Source organism: Chenopodium quinoa, unplaced genomic scaffold (genome assembly GCF_001683475.1).
Source record: "Chenopodium quinoa cultivar QQ74 unplaced genomic scaffold, ASM168347v1, whole genome shotgun sequence".
In the NCBI taxonomy this organism is placed as follows: Eukaryota; Viridiplantae; Streptophyta; class Magnoliopsida; order Caryophyllales; family Amaranthaceae; genus Chenopodium; species Chenopodium quinoa.
The window spans coordinates 1,944,865-1,951,791 of NW_018745448.1; the positions used below are offsets into that span (position 1 = coordinate 1,944,865).

Genomic DNA, 6,927 nt, shown 5'->3' on the forward strand with positions numbered 1-6,927 from the left:
CAATTTAAGGCCTATATTCCCCAAAAAAATAACGAAATGGCCTATATCCCCCCCTCAAAAAAAACCTAAGGCCTATATTCCCAAAAAAAACCTAAGGCCTATATTTCCTAAAAAAATACTAAGCCCTATATCAACAATACTAATCTAAGAGCTTTATGAATAAAAACTACGACACCGGAGTCTGGTGACCAAGCCCACCACCACTCATGTCCGGGTCTGAAATGGAGGACCACCTGAAAAGTTAGAGAACAAGTTCTAAAACATTGTCTCCATCATTCGCTTACTCTCAATTGCCGCCTCCTCCCGCTCCTTCTTCAATGCCTCCTGCAATTGCGTACCAAACTGTGCCTCCATCTGTGCCTGCATTTGCACTTTTGCCTCCTCTATTCGCTCGGCAACCTCGGCTTGCACACGTTCCTCCAACTGTGAAGCTATAGAAGGATTGTACGATTGCAAGCCTTTCTTGGAAGAGGGGCTGTAAAACAAACTAGCACTTGCACCTAGGCCCTTCACTACACCCTTTTTCCTACCACCAATGACCTCCCAATATAGCAGGTTAGGGTCCGGTTGTGACCCTTCTTGAGTGGAAGACTCGTCAAGCTTCTTTTGGTAGGCTTCCTAAAATCAAACAACTCATATTTAGCATATTAAACATTTTTATATGTTCAAATTGCTAAAAAATACACATTTTCAAGCATTTACAAGGCTATAGGTTTACAACTTGGCTAAAATGGCTTAAACACTAGGCGAAAAAACCACTTAGCCACCGGTTCAAAACTCCCCTAAGCCACCGGTTTTGAACCGGTGGTCATTTGGGGGGTGGCAATAACCTCAAGAAAGGCCACCGGTTCAAAACCGGTGGCAAAAACCCATTCCCGCTTTTTTTAAAGGGATTTTTGGCACCGGTTCTGTTCAAAACCGGTGCCAATAATGGGCAAAAAAAATAAATTTGTTTTTTTTTTTTTGCATTTTTTTCAATTAAATTGATATATAAACACTAACATATATATAAACTTACATATTTTCATTAAAATAAGGCTGTAATATTACAATTTTGGTCCAAAAAAAAAAATACAAGTCACTGTTAAATACAAGTCACACAAAATCACCAATGTAACACGTGGCGAGGCAGCAACTGCAACAGCGAGCCTTGGCGAGACAGCAGCAGCCTTGCATATAGATAACATCTTCCAACAGCCACCTGCATCAACAAACAAAGATAAGAGATCTCGATGTGTGTATTAATCAAAGACAACAAGCAGAGCAATACTAATTCAATTTCAAGAGAGCCAAATTACACCAAGCATAACAATTCAATGTGATATTGGCTCCCTTTCTACTCAAATTACCACCCCCAAACAATATAATCAAAACCTATTTCAAAATCCACTTTGAAATTAGTTCCTTTCTACTCAAATTACACCAAAGCAAATTAATCCCACTTCAACACAATCATAGAACTAATAACCCAACAATCATAGAATTAATAACCCAACAATCATAGAATTAACACCAAAGCAAAGCAATACAGCAAGCTAAGCCCAATCGACAAATCCGCAACATCATCAATCAAAACAGTAGGGGTATTTGTAACCTTAATTCATCAACAACGAGATTTCTCTAGCCTTAGGAGTTGAGAAATTTTCCTACAGCAATAGCTAATTTAATTTACTCAGGTTCTCTCCCAGTCATAGTGAAAGATTATATCCCAAACAAAGATAACTCATTAGTTCAATTCTCAGCTAATGGCTAATACAGATCTAAAGCACAGAATTTGTAATGATTAAATTACAGGCAAGGTTATTTAAAACACAGGTAAATTATTAGTTTACTACAAAAGTATCAGGCATAAGTTTACATATATAGTAACAAGTTTATTGGACCAACAACGCAAGGCTGTTGGGTGTCTATCATCGCTGAATACATCGAATTTACACATCTCTAGATGACTGCCTACCAGAAACAGGGTTAATACAGAAAGTCAAGAAAATCATAGACAGGAAATCAATTACAGAATTTCAGTTCAGCTTTAATTCAAGAAAATAAAACCACAGAGAAGGGTTAGACATTCCTAGGAGTAAAACTTGGCTCAATTTAATACATTTCTGCGGAAATTTGGCAAGAATTATCCAGTGAAAGAAAAAAGTACTAAAGCCAAACCAACAAGTAAATGGATTCCAATACATAAAATCCTCTCAACATTTAAACAATGAGTTAGCAGCTAGTCTGCCTGAGAGTAAGCTATCAACTACCAGTTAAGTTGCTCAGACCACCACAAACAATAATCAGCCTTGCAAAGTCATTTCAAATAGAGAGCCACATAAAGAGTTCACTGCATTACATAAGTTTCCTGTCTACTAGAAGAGTTTGAACTCATCTATCCTTTTAAAACATATTTGCACAATTTCCTAAATTAAGATGTCAAGTATTCAAATTCATCTTCTAATGTTCAATCATCCAATATCACAAAGATATAGAGAGCAAAATGAGGAGCTCATTTCACAAACAAGTGATACTAGAGCCACAAACTGAAACGTTAAACTAACATGGTTTCCTATACAAGAATTTTTTAGACCAAAATGGACTAAATCAAACAGGAAAAGGGTTTATATACCCAGATATACGGTTAATTGATGACTCTGACATAGAGATCTCCATGGTTTCTAGATTGGGGCAGGAGAACGCAATGCAAGCCAGCATTGTTGAATCCATATCACTGCAATGAAACACAAAAGTTGATGAATATAAATCAACTCAAAAAAATTAGTAAATTAAACACATTACATTCAAAAGAAAACACAAGACAACACCAAGCATTTCTTTTTTATCAGAAATTAACAATCACAGGAGTCCTGCTTCTAAGACACCCGAGTTTCAGCTCGGGTACATCAACTAGCGCAGAATTGAACTGATTTAAGCTATAGCAGTATTAAAAATAGCTTCACATTTTTCTGTTTCATCAAATAAAAACCAATTTCACTGAAAATCAATCTATCGTAAATTAAACTTAGCAAAGGTAACTCCCTCAATATACATTCACGCATCAGTTTTTGTTATTTAAATGTCAAGTTTAATTACAGCTTTTCAAAATCCCTAATCTCAACTCATGTTCAATCACACCAAAACAGTTTGAATTTTCCTAGATCTTATCATATAGTGCTATATCTTTAAAATGTAAAAACAATCCTTACCTCACATTCTTTTTTCAACTTGATCAGATTATCAAGTAGCAAAATCATCATCATTATTACATCCAAAACAACCACAATCAAATAATACCCTAATTTTACACCGATTAATGTTGTTTTTATTAGTATAAACAGTAGCCATCAAACAAACATCAATATGGGCAGCCAAATTTTGTGTAGTAATCACCTCCAACATTATACACAATACAATCACGCAAACCCTTACATTCATGCAACCAAATATCCATCACTAAGAAAATTAAACAAGCATTTACAGACAACAAAAACCCTAGCAATTAAAAAATAAATCTAATGAACAATCAAAAAAAGGAAAGTAAATACATACCAATAACCAAGATCTAAAGCAGAGGACTCGAGAAGAGATAGAGAGATGGATCACGACCACTGTAACCATCATAACCTTGGAGGACTCGAGAACAACATGTTCACCATGTTCATCGACCTCATCGCAACATAAAAATCACAAAAAAAAAAGTTAAATAAAAATCAGAAACCCTATATTTTAAATCGAAGAGGCGAAGAGCACATACCTTCGTGAAGAGATCCACCACCACTGCAAAGATGTGGCGCCGGTGAAGAAATAGACCCCTCACCTCGTCGCAAAAGAGAGAAATGAAAGAACGGCGGCGGCAATGTGGAATGAACGACGGTAAGGTGGAGAAGAATGATAGAGGAAAGAACGGTGGCGGGGTGGAATGAACGGCGGTACGAGAGAAGAGATCTAAAGAGAGGAAAGAGAAGAGGGAGGGAGGGGACAAGAGAAGAGATCAGAGAATGAGAGAAGAGAGAGAAGATGAGGGAGGGGACGAGATCAGAGAAGAGAAGAAGAGGCTAGGGTTTGGGAAGTAAAAGGGGTTTATATATGAAAAAGAAAATATGACCGGGTTTTTTATAAAAAGAATTTCCACCGGTTCAAAACCGGTGGCCTTTAACATTTATGCCACCGGTTCGGTTTGAACCGGTGGCAATATAAATATGCCTAATCCCGCCCATTTTTTACCCCACCGGTTTTCGAAAACCGGTGGCCATTGAGCGGTGCCTTTTTGTATTTTTCTACTAGTGAAATGGCCTTCTAACTTACCTATTTTCTTTGTTTATGCTATATTCTAAGAATTTGTTAATCAAACAACTCATATTTAGCATACAAAACATATTTATAGATTCAAATTGCTAAAACATACAAATTTTCAAGCATTTATAAGGCTATAGAGTCATAACTAGGCTAAAATGGCATAAATGACATTCTAACTTAGCCATTTTCTTTGTTTATGCTATATTTTAAGATTTTATCAATCAAACAAATCATATTTATCATGTTAAACATGTTTATAGGTTCAAATTGCTAAAACATACATATTTTCAAGCATTTATAAGGCTATAGGGTCATAACTAGGCTAAAATGGCTTAAATGGCATTCTAACTTGCCCATTTTCTTTGTTTTTGCTATATTCTAAAAATTTGTCAATCAAACAACTCATATTTAGCATACATAACATGTTTATAGGTTCAAATTGCCAAAACATACATATTTTCAAGCATTTATAAGGCTATAAGTTCATAACTAAGTTAAAATGGCTTAAATGGCATTCTAACTTACCCATTTTCTTTATTTTTGCTATATTCTAAGAATTTGTCAATCAAACCACTCTTATTTAGCATAAAAAACATGTTTATAGGTTCAAATTGCTAAAACATACAAATTTTCAAGCATTTATAAAGCTATAGAGTCATAACTAAGCTAAAATGGCTTAAATGGCATTCTAACTTAGCCATTTTCTTTGTTTATGCTACATTCTAAGATTTTATCAATCAAACAACTCATATTTATCATATTAAACATGTTTATAGGTTCAAATTGCTAAAACATACACATTTTCAAGCATTTACAAGGCTATAGGGTCATAACTAGGCTAAAATGGCATAAATGGCATTCTAACTTAGCCATTTTCTTTGTTTATGCTATATTCTAAGATTTTATCATTCAAACAACTCATATTTATCATATTAAACATGTTTATAGGTTCCAATTGCTAAAACATACACATTATCAAGCATTTATAAGGCTATAGGGTCATAACTAGGCTAAAAATGGGTTAAATGGCATTCTAACTTAGCCATTTTCTTTGTTTATGCTATATTCTAATATTTTATCAATAAAAAAACTCATATTTATCATATTAAACATGTTTATAGGTTCAAATTGCTATAACATACACATTTTCAAGCATTTATAAGGCTATAAGGTCATAACTAGGCTAAAATGGCTTAAATGGCATTCTAACTTACCCATTTTCTTTGTTTTTGCTATATTCTAAGAATTTGTCAATCAAACAACTCATATTTAGCATAAAAAACATGTTTATAGGTTCTAATTGCTAAAACATACACATTTTCAAGCATTTATAAGGCTATAGGGTAATAACTAGGCTAAAATGGCATAAATGACATTCTAACTTAGTCATTTTCTTTGTTTATGCTATATTTTAAGATTTTATCAATCAAACAACTCATATTTATCATATTAAACATGTTTATAGGTTAAAATTGCTAAAACATACACATTTTCAAGCATTTACAAGGCTATAGGGTCATAACTAGACTAAAATGGCTTAAATCTAACTTACCAATTTTCTTTGTTTTTTATATATTCTAAGAGTTTGTCATTCAAATAACACATTAGTTTCCAAATTTAGGTGCGTCAAGTTTCAAATCACAAGTATAAGTGCCTATGTTTTGCTTTTTTCCTTAAAAAATAATTTCATTAGTTTCCAAAGTTAGATGTGTTACCGAGATTTGTTGTGCCCTCTTGTTAGCCGCAACTTTTCCTTTTCGTAGAACTTCCTTGAAATGTGCCTTTAGGAATACCTCAGGGGCAGTTGGAAGCACTCCACCGGCTTTCTGAGCCTGCACAAATTAAATTACTCCTTAAATTCTTAGTGTGTGTAACTACTAAAATTTATCATTATCATTATATACCATTAAGTATTACCATTTTCTTTGCATGCTTTGACGCAGAGATAGAACCTTGGAAGTGTGATGACTCAATTGGATTAGACAGGGAGCCGCCCCTCCTGTTATTTTTTTCTTTCTATGACCTCTCCAGAAAAACCGGATCCTTTCTTTTCGCCATAATTTGCTCAAACATACACTGTCCCATCCATTTGGGAACTGACTTGTTTCTAACCGAAACATTGTATGTAATCTTTTTCAACCTCTTATGTGCCTTCTTTTCATACTCCTTCACAAGGGTGTCGAGATCAACATTCCAAAGGTATTGTTTCTGCAAACAAGAAAAATAAAATGTATAATAATTTATTGTAATAAGTAACCAACAAACACCAAAGTTAGATGAGTAATCCAAACTTGGGGGTTTTATAATACCGTAAACGAGTTCCACCAATGGGTCTTAGTAACCTCGTAAACCATTTCATAGTTAAGCCATGGTTTGCGCCAATGTGGTTGAAAATATTTGTAATGGAGGTGCTCACGGTGTTATCATCGAACCTTAGTACCAATTAGCAAACAAATGAAGTCATTACAAACAAATCTAACCTAGATTGTTCAAGTTGGAATGCAAATTAAGATAACCATGAATAACTTACCATAACCCTGTAGGGTGAAAATTCCTTCTCGCAACGGGGTATGTACCTCACCCATGGGAGAGTTACCGTCTTGCGTCTAAGGAACCTGAGTAGATGTCCCAGAACCATCTACATAT

The 6,927-nt window shown here is 34.6% G+C and overlaps 1 long non-coding RNA gene across 1 annotated transcript; it reads right to left on the reverse strand.

The window, feature by feature from the left end:
- Window positions 1–1,011: 1,011 nt before the first annotated feature.
- On the reverse strand, window positions 1,012–4,147 carry LOC110713830. The gene is made up of 3 exons (XR_002510072.1): window positions 3,535–4,147; window positions 2,615–2,716; window positions 1,012–1,201 (listed from the first exon to the last, which is right to left on the reverse strand). It is a non-coding gene; the product is annotated as an uncharacterized LOC110713830 (long non-coding RNA).
- Window positions 4,148–6,927: the final 2,780 nt, after the last annotated feature.